Raw genomic sequence first — 21,964 nt, forward strand, 5'->3', positions numbered from 1 at the left:
GGAGAACACCTGGATAGGAGAGTGCCAATGTAGGCTTCTGTCCCTGGTCAGTCAATGCAGTCACCATGGTCATGCCAGCTTGTAGGTAGGGGTAGGCACTGTCCATGAGCTGCTGGCAACAAATGCTGGAGTCTGATGGCAAGAGCCATGCTGAACTCAGAGCTGGGGTGGAGACCCTGGAGAAGTTGCACACACTTCCTGCTAAGGGCGTGGCATTCCTCAGCACAGGCACAGGGGCCTGCAGAGCACATTCTGTCCCAAAGAAAGGTGCACTTTGGAAATTTTCTGTAGGAAGCAAGAGGACAAAGGGAAAAATTGATGAGATGGCAGCTTTGTAGTTTCCTGTGGGGAGCCATGTAAGGAAATGGGACCAAATAAAGAAACCCATTCTAACCTGGAAATCAGAGCTAGTGAGAAACACGCCCTGGCTCTGGGACACATGCCAGTGAAAGAAACACTTTAGCCCTCAACACAGAACCTAAGAAGCATACCCTGACCCTGATACCAGAGCAAAAGAAACACACTTTGTCCCTCAATTCAAATCCAGTGAAGGAATATGCCCTGGTCCTAAAATTAGATCCAAAATGCTAAAAAGAATTAATGAGAAATCCCACCCACCCTCTGAGACTGCAACTGTCCCCTGAGACAGAGCCTGCCAGCACCCAATTGGACTAAAAGGTTAGTCTTTATCCTCATACCTGAACACCCCAGCCTCTAGGTTTTGGGCCCTAGGGGCACAACCCTACACCCCCACACCACCACCCATTGCAGTCCCAGTTACAGTTCAGTGGGCAGACAGACCTCCTGCAGGCAGGTGAGACTACCACCATCCCCCATCAGGCCCTGTAACCCACAAGCCCCACCTCCCTCCAATCTCACCCACCCTCTGAGACTGCAAGTGTTCCCTGAGACAGAACATGCCAGTGCCAGATTGGGCTAAGAGCTACTCCCTGACATAGAGCCCACAAGCACCAATTGGACTAAGAGCTGCTCCTTGAGACAAAGAGTCCACCGGCCCCAATTAGACCAAGAGCTCCCACTGTACCAAGAGAGGCTCCCTCAGACACAGACACCACTTTTCCCAAGTGGAGAAAGAGATGGGTAGATGCCAGTGCAAAAATACAGTCAACAACATAAAAAACAATATGGCACCGTCAGAACTAACTTCAGCACATCTGTACACAGAAGAAAGAGAAGGAATTGACCTTAAAATGACCTTAAGAAGATGGTAGAGATCTTTAAAGAGAAAATGAAAAATTCCCTTAAAGAATTCGAGGAAAAGTCAAACAAAAATTGGGAAGAAATCATAAATCCCTTGAAAGCCAAGAAAAAGCAATTAAACAAATGAGGGAAGCAGTTCAAGATATGAAAACTGAAATCGAGACAATAGAGAAGACACAAACTGAGAGAATGGTGGAAGTGGAAAATATGAGTAAATGAACAGGAACTACAGATGCAAGCACAACAACAGAATGCAAGAGATGGAAGAGCAGATCTCTGGCATTGAAGATAGAGGAAATAGAATAATCAGTCAAAAAAACACTAAAGCCAACAAAGTCGTTACCCAAAATGTCCAGGAAATTTGGGACACCATGAAAAGACCAAACCTATGAATAATAGGGATAGAAGAAGGAGAAGAACACCAACTCAAAGGCACAGAAATTATACTCAACAAAATCATAGAAGAAAACTTTCCCAACTTAAAGAAGGAAATGCCTATAAAGATTACAGAACACCAAATAGACTGGATCCAAAAAAATGTCCCCTCACCACATAATAATCAAACCACTGAACATATAGAATAAAGAAAAATATTAAGAGCTGCAAAGGAAAAAGGCCAAGTAACATATAAAAGCAGACCTATAAGAATAACACCTGACATCTCAATGGAGACCCCAAAAAGCCAGAAGGTCCTTGACACACATTATGCAGATACTAAGAGACCATGGATGCCAACCCAGACTATTATACCCAGCAAAACTCTCAATCAACATAGACAGAGTAAACAAAATATTCCACGATAAAACCAGATTTAAACAATATCTTTCCACAAATCCAGCCCTATAGAAAGCACTGGAAGGAAAAATCCAACCTAAGGAAGTTAGATACACCCATGAAAACACAGGCAATAGATAGTTCCACACCAACAAATACTAAAGAAGGGAAATATACAACACTACCTCCAAAATTAACAGGAATTAGCAATAACTCATCATTAATATCCATTAATATCAATGGTCTCAATTCACCTATAAAAAGACACAGGCTAACAGAATGGATACAAAAGCAAGATCCATCCATTTGCTGCCTACAAGAAACATACCTCAACTTCAAAGACAAACACTACCTCAGAATAAAAGGCTGGGAAGACTTTCCAGTCAAATGGATTTAAGAAGCAAGCTGGTGTAGCTATCCTAATATCTAATAAAATAGACTTCAAACTAAAATCAATCGAAAGAGATTGGGAAGGACATTTCATATTTATCACAGGGAAAATCCGACAAGATGAAATCTCAATTCTGAATATTTATGCCCCAAATAAAAGGGCACCTACATTTGTAAAAGAAACATTACTAAAGCTTAAATCACACATCAAACCCCATACACTAGTAGTGGGAGACTTCAACACCCCACTCTCACCAATGGACAGGTCTGCCAGACAGAAACTTAACAGAAATAAGGGAACTAATAGACATTATGGCTCAAATGGACTTAATAGATATCTATAGAATATTCCACCCTAACACAGAAGAATATACCTTCTACTCAGTACCCCATGGAACCTTCTCCAAAATCAAGCACATTCTTGGTCACAAAGCAAATCTCAACAGATACAAAAACATGAAATAACCTCCTGTATCTTAATTGACCACCATGGCCTAAAGTTAGATTTCAACAACAACAAAAATTACAAAAAGCCTACAATCTCATGGAAACTGAATAATGCCCAATTGAAACACCAATGGGTCAAGGAAGAAATAAAGAAAGAAATTAAAGACTTCCTAGGATTCAAAGAAAGTGAATGTACAACATACCCAAACTTATGGGACACTATGAAATCAGTACTAAGAGGAAAATTCATAGCACGAAATGCCCACATAAAGAAGTTGGAGAAATCTCACACTAGTGAGTAGTTAATAGTACATCTGAAAGCTCTAGAACAAAGAGAAGCAAACTCACCCAGGAGAAACAGATGCCAGGAAATAATCAAATTGAGAGCTTAAATCAATAAAATAGAAACAAACAGAATACAAAGAATAAATGAAACAAAGAGTTGGTTCTTTGAGAAAATCAACAAGATAGATAAACCCTTATCCAAATTAATGAAAAACCAGAGAGAGAGCATCAGAAATGAAAAGAGAGATATAACAACAGACAACAAGGAAATCCAGAGAATCATCAGGTCATGCTTCAAAAACCTGTATTCTACAAAATTGGAAAATCTGAAAGAAATGGATGATTTTCTGGATGGGTACCACATACCAAAGTTAGTCAAGACCAGATAAACTATTTAAATAGACCAATAACCCCTAAAGAAATAGAAATGATCATTAAAAGTCTCCCAACCAAAAAAAGCCCAGGACCATATGGTTTTAGCTCAGAATTCTACCAAATTTTCAAAGAAGATCTAATACCAATACTCTTCAAATTTTTCCACACAATACAGATAGAAGGAACATTACCAAACTCTTTTTATGAGGCTACAGTTACCCTCACACCCAAACCACACAAAAAGGCAACAAAGAAAGAGAATTACAGAACAGTCTCTCTCATTAACATTGATGCAAAAATACTCAATAAAATACTGGCTAACCGAATCCAGGAACACATAAAAAAATTATCCACCATGACCAAGTAGGCTTCATCCCAGGGATGCAAGGATGGTTCAACATATGAAAATCTGTCAATGTAATACACCACATAAAAAAAACAACTGAAATAAAAAAAAATACATGATCATCTCATTAGATGCTGAAAAAGCCTTTGACAAAATCCAACACTCCTTCATGATAAAGGTTCTAGAGAGATCAGGAATACAAGGAACATGCCTAAACATAATAAAGGCAAATTACAAGAAGACAACAGCCAACATCAAATTAAATGGAGAGAAACTCAAAGAATTCCACTAAAATCAGGAACAAGACATGGCTACCAATCTCTCCATAATTATTCAACATAGTACTTCAAGTTCTAGCTAGAGCAATAAGACAACAAAAGGAGATCAAGGGAATACAAATTGGAAAGAAAGAAGTCAAACTTTCACTATTTGCAGATGGTATGATACTATACATAAGTGACCCCAAAAATTCTACCAGGGAACTCCTACACCTGATAAACTCCTTGAGTAATGTGGCAGGATACAAGATTAACTCAAAAAATCAGTAGCCCTCCTATATACAAATGATAAATGGGCTGAGAAAGCAATCAGAGAAACATCACACTTTAAAATAATAGCCACAAATGATATAAAATACCTTGGGGTAACTCTGACTAAGCAAGTGAAAGACCTGTATGATAAGCACTTTCAGTCTCTGAAAAAGAAATTGAAGAAGATATCAGAAAATGGAAAGATCTCCCATGCTCATGGATAGGTAGAATTAACATAGTAAAAATGGCAATCTTACCAAAAGCAATCTATAGATTCAATTCAATCCCCATCAAAATCCCAAAACAATTCTTCACAGACTTGGAAAGAAAAATACTTAACTTTATATGGAAAACCAAAAAACCTAGGATAGCTAAAAGAATCTTGTACAATAAAGCAACCTCTGGAGGCATCATGATCCCTGACCTCAAGCTCTATAGAGCTACAATAAAAAAAACAGCTTGGTACTGGCATAAAACAAACACATGGAGCAATGGAATCAAATTGAAGACCCTGACATTAATCCATATACCTATGATCATACGAACAAAGAAGCCAAAAAAGTAGTACCATGGAAAAAAGAAAACATCTTCAACAAATGGTGCTCGCATAACTGGATATCAATGTGTAGAAGGCTGTAAATAGATCCATATCTGTCACCATGTACAAAATTTAAGTTCAGGTGGAACAAAGACCTCAACATAAATCTGGTTACACTGAACTTGATAGAAGAGAAAGTAGGAAGTAGTCTTGAATGCATCGGCACAGGAGATCACTTCCTAAATATAACACCAGTAGCACAGACTCTGAGAGCAACAATAAATAAATAGGACCTCCTCAAACTGAGAAGCTTTTGTAGAGCAAAGGACATGGTCAATAAGACAAAACGACAGCCTACAGAATGGGAAAAGATCTTCACCAACCCCACATCTGACAAAGGGCTGATCTCCAAAATATATAAAGAACTCAAAAAGCTAGACATCAAAATACTGAAGAATCCAATTAAAAAATGGGCTACAGAGCTTAACAGAGAATTCTCAACAGAAGAATCTCAAATGGCTGAAAGGCATTTAAGGAATTGCTCAACATCCTTAGTAATCAGGGAAGTGCAAATCAAAACAACTCTGAGATACCATTTCACACCTGTCAGAATGGCTAAGATAAAAAACACTGAAGACAGCTTATGTTGGAGAGAATGTGGAGCAAGGGGAATACTCCTCCACTGTTGGTGGGAATGCAAACTGGTACACCCTTCTTTGCCCTACATTGTCTTGTTCTTGTACCTGCTGTGGAACTGCCTCACACCTGTGTCCCAGAACAGAAGTGTTTAAAGTAGGAGAACCTTAGACAGCTTCTCATGCCTGTGCCTTTGTTCTGTTCTGTGCATATCTTACTCTACTTATCCCTACTCAAGGAAGACATAGATTCTATCTAGATCAGTCTGGCCTTCAAATCACACAGGTAGGCCTGACTCTGCATCCAGAGTGCTGGATCATAGGTACTTGCCATGTCCACCAAGCTTATCTCTACTCTGAGCTTTCTTTTTTATTTTAATTTCATTTTACATACCAACCACAGTTAACCTCCGTACCCTCTTCCTGCTACTTACTCCCCCACCCCCATCCACCTTCAGAGAGGTTAAACAACCTTGGTGCAGTGAGGAGGGGCTTGGACCTGGCTAGGCTCAGTGTGCCTGGCTCTGCTGACTTCAGAGAGGTTAAATAAAGCCTCCCTTGGGGAGTCAGCAAAATCTAGCATATCAAGTTGAGGCTTGCCTGTGTTTTGTGTGACATCTTGGGATTACTAATGTAGTACAGGGTTCATCTCTGAATAAGATTGTTTCTTAATTTAATAACTGGTTAAATTGATTCTTAAGTGAATACTTCCTCAGTAACTGTTAATTTGTTGTTACTGTTTAGTTGGAAATTATTGTGAGAATTTCCCTACACATTGGTGTGTCACTTCTTGTCCAGAGAACTACTCACTATGGAGTACCCAGCCTCAGCTGATAAGATCCAACACAACCAGTGCTCATAAGATGTAGGAAATGCTGTGTAAGATGGGCTGGACAGATTTTAAGAGCCAGGGTTCAGAAGAGGATATGGTTTCATATATTTGACAGGGAACCTTTACCTAGAATGATCTCAACAGTGTGGTGTCTAAAAATGGCTTGGGATATGATGTCTTGTATCTTTTTATTTAAAATCTGTGGTTATCTGAAACATTCAGTTTCAAACTACCTCCAGTCATCTCTTCCATTTGTCTTCTTTTATTTCCATATTTTCTAACTGCTGCTAAGAAAAAAATCTAAATATAACAATCAACTGGAGATATCAACATCAATAGAATCCCCATTAAACAAAGATTTAAAAGCATAGTTAAAAATAAGGGAGAAGTGATCAAAAGAAGTGTGTTAAAGTTTCTTTCCTTACCTGCCATGGTTGGAGAGAGAGTATCAGCAATCCACAGTACAATGGAGCAAGAGAATTGGTTATTCTTGTCTGATCAGCTGACCTGAGTGGCAAGTGTGTCTGGTATCAGACAGCACTTACTGGTCACTGGGCACAGGTGACCTGTGATGATCCAAATTTGTTTACAGGCATCACCATGGAAATCCCAAGAAGTACCAGGTGGTGGTGGGGTTGGAGGGGAAATGATGTCATAAATGGGGCAGCAGCCAATGGGAAGGTTGGATTCTGAGCTAAAAGTTGGAATTGGTTGGAGAGGATGCCAGGAGACCAACAGTAGTCATGGAAGCTGAGGTGTGGACTAGTGAATGGAGGCAATCCTGGTATGAAAGTACCCCTTCCCATGAGGTCTGTCCAGGGTATTGGCATTGCTACTTATAATAAGCTGTATCTAGTGATCCTATGAGGTGTCATCTTCCAGCTGAAAGTGTCCTATCAGCATTCACTGTATATAGAGTTAGTAGCCTTGGACAGGAAGGAGAGGAACACCTAGGTGGAGGAAACTTGGATGAGAAACCATTTCAGTTGATCTTTTTTATGAGCTGTCAGCATCTGTCCATGACCCAAGGAAGAGATCAAAGGACTCCTTTGTGACTGTGTTGAAAGACAGGGCTGAGTGTGATGCGTTCACCTTGGATGATGAACTCCAAGAATCTTTTCTTTTGGTGTCTTCTCCTAGAGGCCTTCCTTAGTCTGTGTTTCCCCAGGCAGGACTCATATCTCCCTTCTCTGCTTTTCATCCCTTTTTGGTAGGGTTTGATTCTTGGGCCAGCATGGCCCTGTATCCTTAAAGTGGTGGGCAGTATCATGGTGAACTTGCAGAAGCAGTGGTCTTCTGTTCATCGTGAAGATGCTTGTAATTGGATGCTGCTGGTAGAAGCAAGCACTTGAGGGGCTGATGGTGAGCCTTGCTGCACATGTTACCTCTTTCAAACTTGTTGCTCTTTGCTGCCCAGACTTGTCTACCTCTGGATGTTTTCTCTCCTTCTTGTCTTTTGTTTTCTTGAGACAGGCAAGTCTCTGTAGCCCCTGTTTTTCAGAAGCTCACAATGTATCTCACGCTGGCCTCAGACACATGGGCATTCTTTTTATCTTGCCTCCCTTCTTATAGTATTGAGGTTGTTTTGAGGTATTTCCCTTTAGTTGCTAGCCCTCTCTGGGTGGGGTCAGCTTATAGCTTTTCCTGGATCCAGGTGATGCCTGCCAGTAAACTCAGGCCTACTTTTTAGCTGGTTTTTATTAAGCTTGCCATGGCAGCTGTCCCATAGCCCCCGCTTCACAAGTACCAATGACAGGACTCATCATGAATCCTATCTGTCCTGGAGCTCAAGTGTATTGGGAACTAAGAACTCTTAGCTAACAGATTTTTCTAGGGCAGTGACATTTTCATCTATTACCATTCTTAATTCCCTGTAGTTCTAATCTTTGCATACAACCAGATTATAATCCTGAATGATTTATATAGAAATAATAATTTCTTAAGGCCATATAATACCTCTTTGTTTCTGCATAAAGAAGGTCTGTGGCTAACTGGGAATTGACTGGTCCCTTTGAGGTTGTCTTCTTTGGTGATGGTCTTGAAGACATGCCTTGTCTCCTGCAGAAGGATTCCTGTGACCCCCCCCATAAGAGGGTCACTTGGATTTTATAACTGCAAAGGAGAAAAAAATTGAGGGTAAGGCCTGGGTAGTTCCGGCAGTCACAGCCTGGCCTTAGGGACTGGTAGCCTGGTCCTTCACAGCTGAGGAAGAGAGTCTCCAGAGGATAGTGCCTTTGTAGCCAGCAAGAGCCAAGGCACCCCAACTCCTTGTCCTGGGCTTTGCAATCTCCGGGCTGTTCTTAAGTGTCCTTTGGGCTTTAGCCAGGGTTCTGGAGCCAACAGGTCATACACAGAACCAACAAAGCCCAGTCTTGTTGCCTTGGTGGAGCAATTGCCATTGGTAGGACACCCATCATTCATTTTGGGGCCTCTTGAACTGTTCCTGGAATGTAGTTCTTTTATAGAGCTGCCCAGCACTAAGGGGTGAGCCTCCTCACAGACAGGCCCCTGCCCACTTCCATGTAGTAAACATTTGGAGCAAACTATGTGCCTAGTGTGCTAAGTGGGTGCTGAGGTAGGAAACTGAATGATATGACCTCTATCCTGCTCCTGTGGAGCTGAAGTTCTCATGAAGGACAGTGCATAACAACACCTGGGCAATTCTATTTCTTGATACTGATAATGGCTGTAAGGAAAATAATAACAGAATAATTTGAGTAGAGGGGAAAACTTTAGGAGTGGTAGACTCTCAGGAAGTGACATCAGAAAGGTGACCTAAGTTACAGCAAGAATCAATACACAAACCTGCAGAGTACCCTTATTAAGAGAAGGACCTAAGCAAAGGCACCTGATGTGCAAGGCTATGTGGCAATAGAGTGTTATACAAAGCCTATAAATAGTGACTGTACACACAAACTCAGAACTGCCTTAAGGGAGACATCCTCCCATAAGAAAGTGATATATTCCTTTCAGAAACTTCAGACAAGTGTAGGCAGTACCTCTCCTTGGCAGTAACCTTTGAGTGGGTGATTCTGTCTAGTGATATTAAAAGCTATAAGAAAGTCCATATTAAGGAAAATCAGTTCCACTTTTCTAGAAAGCAAAGACAGTCTGTGGCTATGGGTAACAGACTCACTTATTAGTGAACCTAGGAGAGACACTCAATGATGAAAGTTCTCTGGCTCACCAATGCCTGACTTTTAGAAGCCAAGCCAAGACATAAAAACATTGATAGGGGGAGGCTGCCTCCTGTGACGGAAGGCAGAGAAGCCCCTGAGACTAAGGGGGCAGAGCTGCCTAGTGAGCCCCTGGAATCACCAGTGCACACCCTGACCAGAAAGACTAGGCAATGATGAGTGGCAAGGCCTTTAGGAAAGATGGGCGTACCTCTGTTGCTCTGGGTTAATGTCAAAGAGCCTCATGTCTCTCCTCTGTTTGGCAGTGAGGCCTTTGGATTTCTTCTTCTGCTGCTTTGGCTTCTGACAAGTATTCCAAGACCACAGCCTTAAGTTGCAGATGGCTCTCAAAAGTCTTGCTGGCTCCAGTGAACTATGCTCTGCTTCAGGAAGGCCCTCACAAAGGCCTCAGCCCGCTGGCTTCCAAGCTCCTGCTGGGAAACATGGTGGTGTGGTTTACTGTTCTGTTCTCAGACTCCGGGGTCCTCATGTCCCGTTCCTGAGAGCCACCATTTTTGCTGATCTAGGTTACAAATCCCTTGTCTTCCAAGTGTTTGCTACACACAACTACCAAGATGTAAAAGTAACACTCACATGCTAACTGTGACACTGTCCTACACTGTAGCCAGGTCAAACACTTACTTCCTGTCCTGTTTCTCTGAGGTAACTCTATTGAGCATTCAAAATCCTTTGTAACACAAGACTTCTCTAATCCTTGTGGGGAAGGAAGCTTGAGAAATGGATGATACAGGTTATTTAATAAGTCATGACCACAAGACTAGCTTGAAGTGGAAGGGAGCTGGGGGTGTTAGGGAAATAGCCATTCCAGAACTAGGGGAAATTGCCTGGGGGTTCCAGACAGGTCAAGGAGGAGGAAATCTGATACTGAGCACCATAGTCCCCTTTCCTTGCTTTTCAGCCTTGTGGCCTCCATGTGGCTGCTGTTGGAGAGGTCTGCTCCAGTCCCCCTTGAGGCAGAAAGCGTGAAGTGCATCTCGGGCACTACTGACTCTCATCCACAGGACTGTAATACCCTAGGGAAGAGCAGGTGAAACCACTTCACTGTTGCAGCCAGTCCTGAGACACTCTAGTGTCACCACCTCTCAAGTTGGGGCAGCAACAGTCTATTCTTCACTGGGCAGCAGGCATCTCACTTGGCCTTCATCTGCTGCAACCCGGACAGTGCTCTTTCCTGAGGACCTACCTCTTGACTGGACCATTTGCTGGGCTCTTTTTGCACTAACCAGACAGTAAAAACAAGTCTGAGGCTAACTTCCAGCTTTATTTAGGTTAACATATCAACAGTGGCCGATATCCTCTCTCTGCTAAAGCAGGGGGTAAAACGACAGAACACACAATCTTTGAGGCAGTTCAAAGTCGGGATGGCTAAACAATCTATCATCAATATCAGAACAATTTGGTTCTTTTAAACTCATATGTAGTCTCTCTTTCATGGGGAAATAAAATCAAGGCCTTTTAAAATCTTGATTTCAAGGATATTCTCTCTCTTTTGCTTTTTTGAGACAGGGTTTCTCTGTATATCCCTAGTTGTCTTTAAACTCAGAGAACTGCCTGCCTCTGCCTCCCAAGAACTGGGATTAAAGGCATGCGCCACACAGCCTGGTAGGGCATGTGTTCTTTATGAGACACAGGTGACATGTCCACCCAACTGACAAAGCATGCTGAAGCATCCAGACAGAATTTATAACATTCACTTATGAAATGGCCTGAACACTGAACACAGAAGCAAGAGCAAGTCAGGTTTCAGGTAGGCACCGGCTGTCATTCCCCATGGAGTGGAAGATGACATGAAATCTAGGAGTCCAAGTCCCTCAGAGCTGACTCTGGTACCCTAAAAAAGGAGTCTGGCACAAGAAGACATCAGCACAAAAGACCTCAATGGGGTCTAATATGCTGACTGTTAAGGTGAAGAGTAATCCATGGGAAAGGACAGCTAGACCAGTCTTAGAAGACATTGAACCATCTTTGCTATCAAGTCTACTGCTCCCAGCCCACCTTTGAAAGACTGTACCTGTACATCGTGCTCCTTGGCTTCTTTATGAGAAAAGGCATGGTAAATCACAGCTGGGGGATGAAAGACAAAAATAGAAGATTACTTCCTGTTAGGAATGAGTGTAATATCCAAGGCTCTTCTAAGTATGACCAAAACTACACTTATTTAGAGACGGAATACTTGGTTAGTGAAAGGACCAAGCAGATGCCATAACAGGCTGCTCAGTCTTCTCTCAGAGATCAGGCCTCAATTTCAGTTTCCTGAGACTTAAGCAAGCAGTTTCTGGGAGGGCCATGAACAAAAGACATAGTCCTTGCAGTAGCTCCCTTTCTGCACGTACTCAGACTGCTCAAAGTTCAGCCAGACGTTTACTCTCTGGGGCCCCTCACCAACTTAGAGTTATGTGCAGTACGTGCTTGGCCAGCCAGCCCCCATGGTGGCTCAAGGACAAAGCCTGGGACTTGTGCTGGACTGTCCCCAAAGTGATAAATTGTAACCACCAACCAGTAAATTCAAAGGTTACATACCCCCACCCAATTGAAAGAGAACAGAGATAAAAATAAACCAATCTGAGTTGCACCCGTGCAAAACTCCCCCAACCCCCCTGAAGAGCTTGTGGATTTTGCCTTTAAAAAGCTAGCCACACAAAGAAAAAGCAAGTTCCTCCTGGCCTCACGGTTACTATGAGTGAGTGCTTTGGATCGAGCTTCCCTGCCCGCGGCTTGTAAACAGAAATAAACCTTGCTTTTGCATTCTGTACCTAAGGTCTTTGGTGGTATCTTTGGTGTCACAATCTGGGCCTAACAGTTAGTATGAAAAGGCAAAGCTTTCTTGGATGGTACTTCTGTTTTACTCTGCAGTCCTGGGGGATTAAACTCATTGGAGTTTAATGCATGCCAGGCAAATGCTTCACCATGGATCCATGTCCCTGGTCCTACTGAATGCTGCTTATTTACATATTTATTTAAAGACACAGTCTCACTTGGCATCCTAGGCTGACTTAGAATTTGCTATGTAGCTCACAATGGCCTTAAACCTCCAATACTTCTGTCTCAGGCTCCTAAGTGCTAGTTCCTGGGATTACAGACATGTACCACCACAACTATCTTAGATACTTCTTAACTCTTCCCTCTGGCCAGATTTGTCCTAGAAATATTTAGGATGAGGTTTAAAAGAGCACCTCTCAAAGCTTAATGTGTTTAAGAACCTCTGGGATCTTATTAAAACATGGGGTTTTAGTTCCTACTCCAGACTCTGCATGTCCAGAAAAACTCCTCATTGGATCACATTTAGAGTAATTCTGATTTAAAATACAAGTTATAATTATGCTGGGGCAGTTGCTCACTAAGGAATGAAGACACTAAAACTGAGGTGATGTTAACGGTTAGGGGGTGGTTGGTTGAAACACTGTATTTTGCTGACTATAAGAAATTTAAAACATATTTTTCGCTGTTTAGAATCTATAAAATTGGAATGTATCCTGACAGACAAAATACAACAGTCTTTCTGCAAATTCTAAATATGGCCAGCATGATGCCAAAATCTCTCTAAACCTCCATGCTTCTGTTTCTTATTTGTTTGGAGGAAACCATCACGGTGGCATTGGGGGACAGAGTACAGTTGTAAATGTGGTAGGAAAGGGCAAATGACCAGAAAATGTAGCTCACACTACACTCTATACATTTAGTCTCTGAGCTGAGTGTGGTAGCGCTCACAGTTGATCCAATCACTTCAGAGGGAGAGGCCAGCCTCCTTTACAGTCTGTTTCCAGCTCAGTCAGAATTATATAGCGGACCTTATCCTAACAGCAACAATAATAACAAACAAAGAAACAAAAACCCACCTCTGTTCTCCTGTGCTTCCCTGAGTACATGTTTGACCAAGCAAACAAACCAAGGTAGTTACCAGTTTTACATACAGAATCTAGTTCTCCGTTGAACTGCAGATTGAGACTCCAGTTTGTTTATTGAGATTAATGTGCAGGGCCTGGGACTCTAGGAATAACTTTGTTTTACCTACTCCAGGTGACTAGCAACAGAGTTGGAAGTCTTTCTGCAGCAGTACACATGTAATAGCTCTGGTACACTCACTGCTTGTCAAGTAGTTGATTTAAAACAACACATATATACACTGGTAGGTGCATGTATACATTTATTTTAATCTCATTAATCTTTCTAAGCAATTTTAAACATAGTTATTCCTAGTTATGTACAAAATAATATTGAAGTTGAGATATGCCAAGGCACTTGATCTCTGATAAAAGGACATGGCAGGAGTGTAAATCAACAGATCAGAAGCTTAATCTTTACAGTATCCCCTCTCCCTCTTATACTGCTCCAGTGCTTGCTTCCTTTCCTGGAATATCTCTTTTCTGCTCAAATACCAATGCCTTAGGTTTGCTATACTGGGCCTAAGAAGGTTTTTACATGACAAAGGGTGAAAAGCCAGGTGGTAGAGGGGAGCAGGTCCTGTCAGCAGTTATCTGGGCAGGTAGTGGCTAAGTCCTGCCAAGGTCTTGGATCCACCTCTTCTAGTTCCCCTGAGCAGCCCTAGCTCCCCTGGGGAAAACACACACACTGGATCTTGACATCTATTCCTAGCTTAGAGACTGTGTCCGGCCACTTCACACTCTGCACCTTGATTTCTTTTGTGTACTATGAGTCAGTTCCCTGGAAACTGTCTTGGGACTCTGTTGTGACAGGTATCCCTGATTCAGCTTCCTGTTCCAGACCCTCTATACTGTCATCCCGGCCCAATTTCGTGTCTCTCATCCCGCTTACCCTTCATTGTCGGACGCTTCCGGAGCGCTTTGATGACGTTTCCTTCAGGTCTCACTCACTCTTCCCCTTTCTTCACTTCGTTCAGCAGCTTTCAGCCACCAGGACTCTTTCTTGTTTACCTTTCCGCTGGAAAAATCCGTTGTGCCCAAGAAACAACTTGCGCACAGTACACAGACAGACTTGCTCCAGGCGGCATCAATGGATGGGACCATATCTCGGATAATGCGCTTTGTGTGACGCCATGGAAGCGCGACGGGCTCTGGCGGTGCAGCGCCTTGGGTTTAGCTCTGCTACCGAGGGAGGGGCTAGCTAAGCGCCGGTTCTGTGGCCGGTGGAGTCTGTTATTTGTGGCCTCTTCAGTTTATGGCTATCCTGGCCTAGCAGTCCGGTTGCAGGTCAGGATTAATGAAGTATAGCTTGGCAAGCTGTCATGGAGAGGATGCGAGGGAGATTGGGACTACGGAGGGCAGAAATGGGCCCGACGTAGTGGACGTAATGGCTGTATTGAGGTCTTAGGATTTTTTTTTTTCTTTTTTCCTTTTAGTTTTTCGAGACAAGGTTTCTCTTTGTAAGAGCTGGCTATCCTGGAACTCACTCTTGTAGACCATGTGGCCTCAAACTCAGAGAAATGCCTGCCTCTGCCCCCTATGTGCTGGGATTAAAGGCTTGAGCCACCATTGTCTGGATTTTCTTTTCGGCCCCCAGGGGACTCATGTGTCCCTGGCTGGCCTAGAATTCACTCACAGGATTGCTAGTTATCTTTTGTAATGGTGACCAGGGATTTTCTTCTATTTAAGGTACTATGTAATTTTATGACCTCGTTTAAGGGTCTCTTTCCTATGAGTAAAATAGAGTAGCTTTAGCTGGCTTTAGTCTCAGAATGCTTGCTTTTTAAAATTTATTTATTTTTCCTTCTGAAGACAAAGTCTCCCTGTGTAGCCCAGACACTTTCTATGTAGCCGAGGCTGAGCTCCTAAGTCTAATCACTATTCCTGCCTTAGCCTCTGGAGCATTGGAATTTACAGGCTTCTCTTACTGCATCCAACCCAGAAAGCATTCTTGAGACTTGGCGCATTAGTTTTTGTCAATATGATAAAAGACAAAAAGTGATTCTTGTGGCTGCAGATCTGGGACACAAAGGCCCAGCCCAGCCTTCTCAGCCTGCCTGGGTTCTGTCCAGACACCGCCCTTGATTTCTGATGAGTGCTGGATCTAACTTGGATGGTAGGTGAGAGAAACAGTCCCTGTGGTCTCTTCAGTCGGTGATTTTTAATATTGAGTACTATGCGACCTCCTTTTAAAGAGGGAAACGATATTTTAGAGAAACTTGGGCAAAGAGCACCACATTCTTGTTTAAGAAACATAGGCTTTATATGTCTTTGGGTGATAACTGTGTGCCATTTTGATCTTTAGCAGTACAGGCCATGGTAACACACATATGCTTTAGACTTTGAGGCCAGCCTAACAACAACAGGATGGACACCAAATGTTTTGCATTTGCAAAGGCCTGACACTAGTTTAGCATGTATAAGACTGTGTGTGAAAAGTGCCCTTGGGGACTCATAAATGTGAACTCAATAATGAATACTTGATTTCTATTTTGAGATAGGCCTCCTTTTGCAGGCCTGGCTGTTCTGGAACTGGCTATGTAGATCAAATTGGCCACAAACTCACAGAGATCCACCTGCCTCTGTCTTAAGAGTGCTGGAATTAAAACATGGTAAAAGATTACTTGACAAAAATGGTATACATTTAAAATAACACTTTGAAATTTATATATTATGATATGGCTAAATCAGTCTAAATAACCACATGTAATTGTTTTTTTGGTGAGACATTTAAAATTTTAGTGATTTTTTTGAAGTATATGCTGCTACTATAGTAGCTATGACATACATTAGATTATTATGAATTAGCTTTTAGCCTTTTCTTTAAAAAGTTATTTAATTAATGAATTTACTTATTTATTTTTGGTGGTTAGGATCAACCCAGGACCTAACTCATGGTATGTATCACTGAGCTATTCCTCCCTTACCATTATGAACTTAGATAAGTATAAGACAAGAGTGGTCTAGGGGTGTAGCTCAGTGGCAGAACACTTGCTTTGTACATTGAGGCCTTGAGTTTAATTACCAGAGTAGCAGATGGTGGGGGTGAGGTTAGACAACTGAAAATATAGGAGTCATTTTGTGGGTTGTAGACTCAAAAGTAGCGTGGATTCTGTGGTTATAGTGACAGAGGCAAAGGAGTCTCTCTTTTTGAAAAGAATTATTTTTATTTTATGAGTGGTTTTTCTTTTTGGTTTTTCAAGACAAGGTTTCTCTGTGCAACAGCCCTAGCTGTCCTGGAATTCCCTCTGTAGACCAGGCTGGTCTCAAACACACAGAGATCATCGTGCCTACCTCCCAAGTACTGGCATTAAAGGTATGTGCCACCATGCCCGGCTTTATGTTATAGTGTTTTGACTGCATGTACGTACGTATCTGGTACGTGCATTGTGTGTGGCTCGTGCCTGCAGAGGCCAGAAGAGGGTGCCAGATTCTCTGGAACTGGACTTACAGAGATGGTTGTAAGCCTTCATGTGTTCAATGTGTATTGAACCCCAATCCTCGGCAAGAATAGTAGGTGCTTTTAGCTGCTGAGCCCTCTTTCTACCCCAATTAATAGGAATCTCTTAATGAATCATTTTTAAATAGCAAGCATAGCTTTGAATATCTGCCAGTGTTCCCTGTGATTCTCAGATTACAGTAGGGTGGTGGGTTCCCCAGAGCAACAGTGACCACAGTTGCCTGCTTACTAAAATATTTGCTTTTTAAGAAGGGAGTGCCCCCACTTTATCCTCTTCAGAAAACAGTGTATGAAGAGAGATACCTATTAGAATTTTTGTGATTATTATTTATGATAGCAAAATACTCAGAATAATATTTGACAGCTATGGACTGAGCAAATGAAGTATGGGCTGATTTATTTGGTAAATTAAATTTATCACATGGGTGATAGAGTACACACCTATAACTCCAGCCCTCAGAAAGCTGGGCCAGGAGGATAGAGAGTTTAAGGTCCTCTTAGGATACACAGTGAGACCCTGTTTGAGAAAGCAAACAAATTAAAGGTTTCAAAATTTCTGATTCCTAGGCATCTCTTAGAGTTACCTAGCAAATGAGTACCCAGCATCTATGTTTTGAAAAAAAAGATTTTAAAAGTGTTTATGTGTTTGTGTGTGTGTGTGTGTGTATACGTGTGTGTGGGTGCATGTGCACTATGCATGTGCCAGTAGCCACAGAGACTAGAAGAAAACTCCATTGGATCTCGAGTTACATGTGGTTTGGAGCCACCCAATGTGGGTTCTGGGACATCTGGAAAAGCAGCAATTTTTTTTTAACCCCTGAGCCATCTCCCTGGCCCCTAGAATCTGTATTTTTAAAGAATGTTCTCAGGTGAGATGTTCTTATATTCAGGTATGTAATAGGTCCCATTACAGGTTAGATAATCACAATTTTTAGGATGGTTATAGAAATATTAGTAAATAAAACCAAATCTGTACAGAAAAATTGTACAAATACATTGAAAGGTTTTATAAATGGATGAGGAAATACCTTTGCTTATTTAAAAACTTCATTTTATGAAAGTGACATCTTAATTTTTTTCTCTTTGTAGCGATGAATGGTAAACTTTGCATCATGGATAGTCATGCATTTTCCCACGAGTGAATCTATGAAAATTCTGTGAGAATTTGAGGTTCAATGGCATGATGGTGCCTCCACCCACTTCCAACAACTTACTATGGAAAACTTGAAGTAGGATTGGTGAGATGGCCAGCAGGTAAGGGTGTTTGCCATCTAAATCTGACCACCTGAATTCCATCACCAAATTCCACCAGGACAGAAAAGGACTGACTCCAGAGAGTCGACCTGTTACCTCCCCATACATGCTGTGCCACGTGTGTACCACACTCACATACACCTACTCCAGTCAGTACCAGTATACTTCTGCAGTTGACATCTTGCTACATTTGTGCAGATTATGTTGGCTTGCTGTCTTAAGACCTTCAGGCTGTCATATCAAAGACAGAAGCACATTTTCATACAGAGATTCAAGAATAACTTCAGTTATTAAACACATGAGTATTTGAAAATCAGGCCATAACTTGGATTACTTTCTTTTTCTACTTTTTATTCCATTTTTTAAAAAATCTCTGTGCATTGTTGTTTTTCCTGCTTGTGTATTTATATGAGTGTGTCAGGTACCTGGAACTGGAGTTACAGACAATCGTGAGCTGCCATGTGGGTACAGGGAATTGAACCTCTGGAAGAACAGCCAGTGCTCTTAACCACTGTGCCATCTCTCCAGCCCTCCTTCATTCTATTACAATTATTATGTGTGTCTGCGAGTGTTGGCACGTGTGTGCCACAGCACGCGTGATGGTCTAAGGATAGCTGAAGGAGTCAGTTCTCACCCTGCAGTCTGTGTGTCCCAAAATTGAAGTCCTGTCATCAGGCTTGGCAGCCAGCACATTTACCCACTGTCTTAGTTAGGGTTTCTACTGCTGTCATGAAACACTATGACCAAAAGCAACTTGGGGAAGAAAGGGTCTATTTCTCTTATATATCCCCAGTCACAGTCCATTGAGGGAAGTCAAGGCAGAAACCCAAACTTGGAAGGAATCTGGAGGCAGGAGCTGATGCACAGGCCATGGAGGAGTGATGTTTACTGACTTACCCCTCATTGCTTGTTCAACCTGTTTTCTTACAGAATCTGGGACCACCAGCCCAGGCGGCACCAGCCACAATGGGCTGGGCCCTCTCACATCAATCCCTAATTAAGAAAGTTCCTTGCAGGTTTGCCTATAGCCTGACTTTCTGGAGGCATTTTCTTAGTGGAAACCTCTATTTCGCCTGCTCTCAGGTGACTTTAACTTGTGCCAAGTTGACACAAAACTAGACAGCACACCCACAGAACCATCTTGCCAGCCCCTTAGTTTACTTCTTGCTGCCGTTGACACTATATGTACAGAAACAATGGTGAAAAGGTTAACTTTGGCTCAGGGTCAGTGATCTGCAGTCTATCACAGCAGGGTGGGCATGGTGTAGTGGCTCAGTCCATGACAGCAGAAGTGTGTGGCAGTGCTACTCATGTCATGGCTGACCAGGACAAGCAGAATGACCAGAACTATGTCTGGGCTGTAACCTTAAAGGCCACTCCTAATTATCTACTTCTGCCAGGAAGCTGGGCTTCCTGAAGGTTCCATCGCCTTCCCAGATAGTGTCGCCAGCTGGGGAACAAGTGGTCAAAACATGAGCCTCTGGGAGACATTGCAGATTCAAACCATGTGTTCCATTAGTGAATGAGATCCATTTATCTAATGACTTCTGGTGACAGTGGGAATTACTTTCTGTAGCCCACTTCACTTTTGGATTAAGGAGAAACATTTCTACTGGAGTTTTAGTCACTGCTTAAAAACTTAGTGATTAGAAAGAAATTAACCCCAAGCATGCAATTAGAACCAGAGGCCTTATTAATCATGAGAGCTGGAAACTGTTTCATTACTCTTTTATTTCATTTGTCGTATGAAATATGTATACACACATGCATACATGTGCCTCAACCTGCCCAGTGACAGGACTATAGGAGATCACCATCAGGTCCAGTTCCGGTTCTTTTCAATGGTTATTTGTATGTGAGAGAGACAGGCCTTTTTGGGCTTTCACACAAGAAAGCCCTGTGTGAAATACTATGAGAACATCAGAGGGTATTTCTCATCTTATCCAAAATGTTTGGGACCAGCAGTGTCTCATACTTTGGATTTTTCTGGACTGTGGGAATGTTGGCATGGATTTGCTGATTGAAAAATCCTAATCTGAAACTTAAAGCTGTAAATTGATCTGAAATCTGAAGGTTTTTCAGGACACTTTGGGTTCTGGGTCATTGCATTTCTTAAATTGTGGGTTCTCCTGTGCTTGCTTCATAGGCTGGCTTGGACTACTCTGCAAGACAGCACTGCTTAACATTAGATACCCAGCTTTATCCATACCCTCAAAAATACAAGGCACAGATTACGAACTCCCTGACCCTGTTTTGCACTTGATCCAAACTCTGGTGTCAGTACAGAGGACTGGCAAGCGGAACTACAGGTGTTGGATAGAGGAGAACATGGACCCATTGGCACCAGCATTCTTCAGGTTCATAGGGGTGTTGTTCTCTCTTCTCAGTGCATAGGTCATCTTCAGGTCTGTGGGGCATTTACCAACCAACCCCACAGCTCTTCAGAGTTTTCTTGAGTGTGAGCAGCAGGAAATATTAAATAGAAGGATTCATATTGCGGAGATAAACAGATAGAAAATAAAGGATAGCCTCGAGAGGGCCTGGAACCTTTTGCAATGGGCCCTGACTGTCTCTGCGCCAGGGTATTTATAGAGAGGCCAAGGGGGGAGCAAAAGACCCCCCCCAGCACAGCCAAGTGCAGACCATCTCAGACACCTGCACTCAGGCCCCTGGTCCTAATCATCCTCTCTATGAGGACCTGCTGGGTAAAGCCATGAGGAACCTGACAATGGGCTCCCAATGGTCCCCCTTTCTTTCTTTTCTTTTTTTTTTTTTTTTTTTTTTTTTTTTTTACAAAGCAAATCTTCTTTATTTTTAAAGTCTCCACTTCTTAAGACACACAATTCATTCAGGATACAGTTACATGGGCCAACCAGCTTTGCAGTTGTACTCTGTGTTATATTTTTTTTAATTTTTTTAATTTTTATTTTGCAATACAATTCAGTTCTACATAACAGCCACGGATTCCCTTGTTCTCCCCCCTCCCGCCCCCCTCACCTTCCCCCTAGCCCACCCCCATTCCCACTTCCTCCAGGGCAAAGCCTCCCCTGAGGAGGACTGAGATCAACCTGGTAGACTCAGTCCAGGTAGGTCCAGTCCCCTCCTCTCAGGCCGAGCCAAGCGATCCTGCATAGGCCCCAGGTTTCAAACAGCCAACTCTTGCAATGAGCACAGGACCCGGTCCCACTGCTTTGATGCCTCCCAAACAGATCAAGCCAATCAACTGTCTCACCCATTCAGAGGGCCTGATCAAGTTGGGGACCCCTCAGCCATTGGTTCATAGTTCATGCGTTTCCATTCGTTTGGCTATTTGTCCCTGTGCTTTATCCAACCTTGGTCTCAACAATTCTCACTCATATAAACCCTCCTCTTTCTTGCTAATTGGACTCCCAGAGATCCACCCGGGGCCTAGTCATGGATCTCTGCATCCAGATCCCTCAGTAGTTGGATGGGGTTTCTAGCACGACAATTAGGGTGTTTGGCCATCCCATCACCAGAGTAGGTCAGTTTGGACTGTCTCTCGACCATTGCCAGCAGTCTGTTGTGGGGGTATCTTTATGGATTTCTGTGGGCCTCTCTAGCACTTTGCTTCTTCCTATTCTCTTGTGGTCTTCATTTACCATGGTCTCCTATTCCTTGTTCTCCCTCTCTGTTGTTGATCCAGCTTGGATCTCCCACTCCCCCAAGCTCTCTTTCCCTGGACGCTCACTCTTCATTAACCCCACTCATGTCCAGGCTGTTCATGTAGATCTCTTCCCTTTCTCCATCATTGGGCAATCCCTGTGTCTTTCTTGGGGTC

General features: G+C 42.6%; 1 long non-coding RNA gene and 1 pseudogene across 1 annotated transcript; one reads left to right on the top strand and one right to left on the bottom strand.

Moving 5' to 3' along the window:
* LOC131922600 (serum amyloid A-5 protein-like) overlaps nucleotides 1–21,964 on the top strand; it is a 174,502-nt pseudogene that overhangs the window by 62,678 nt on the left and 89,860 nt on the right.
* LOC131922778 (uncharacterized) lies at nucleotides 8,618–14,557 on the bottom strand. The gene is made up of 4 exons (XR_009382382.1): nucleotides 14,344–14,557; nucleotides 11,582–11,634; nucleotides 9,761–9,983; nucleotides 8,618–9,059 (listed from the first exon to the last, which is right to left on the bottom strand). It is a non-coding gene; the product is annotated as an uncharacterized LOC131922778 (long non-coding RNA).

The sequence above is a fragment of the Peromyscus eremicus genome, chromosome 1 (genome assembly GCF_949786415.1).
Source record: "Peromyscus eremicus chromosome 1, PerEre_H2_v1, whole genome shotgun sequence".
Classification (NCBI taxonomy): domain Eukaryota; kingdom Metazoa; phylum Chordata; class Mammalia; order Rodentia; family Cricetidae; genus Peromyscus; species Peromyscus eremicus.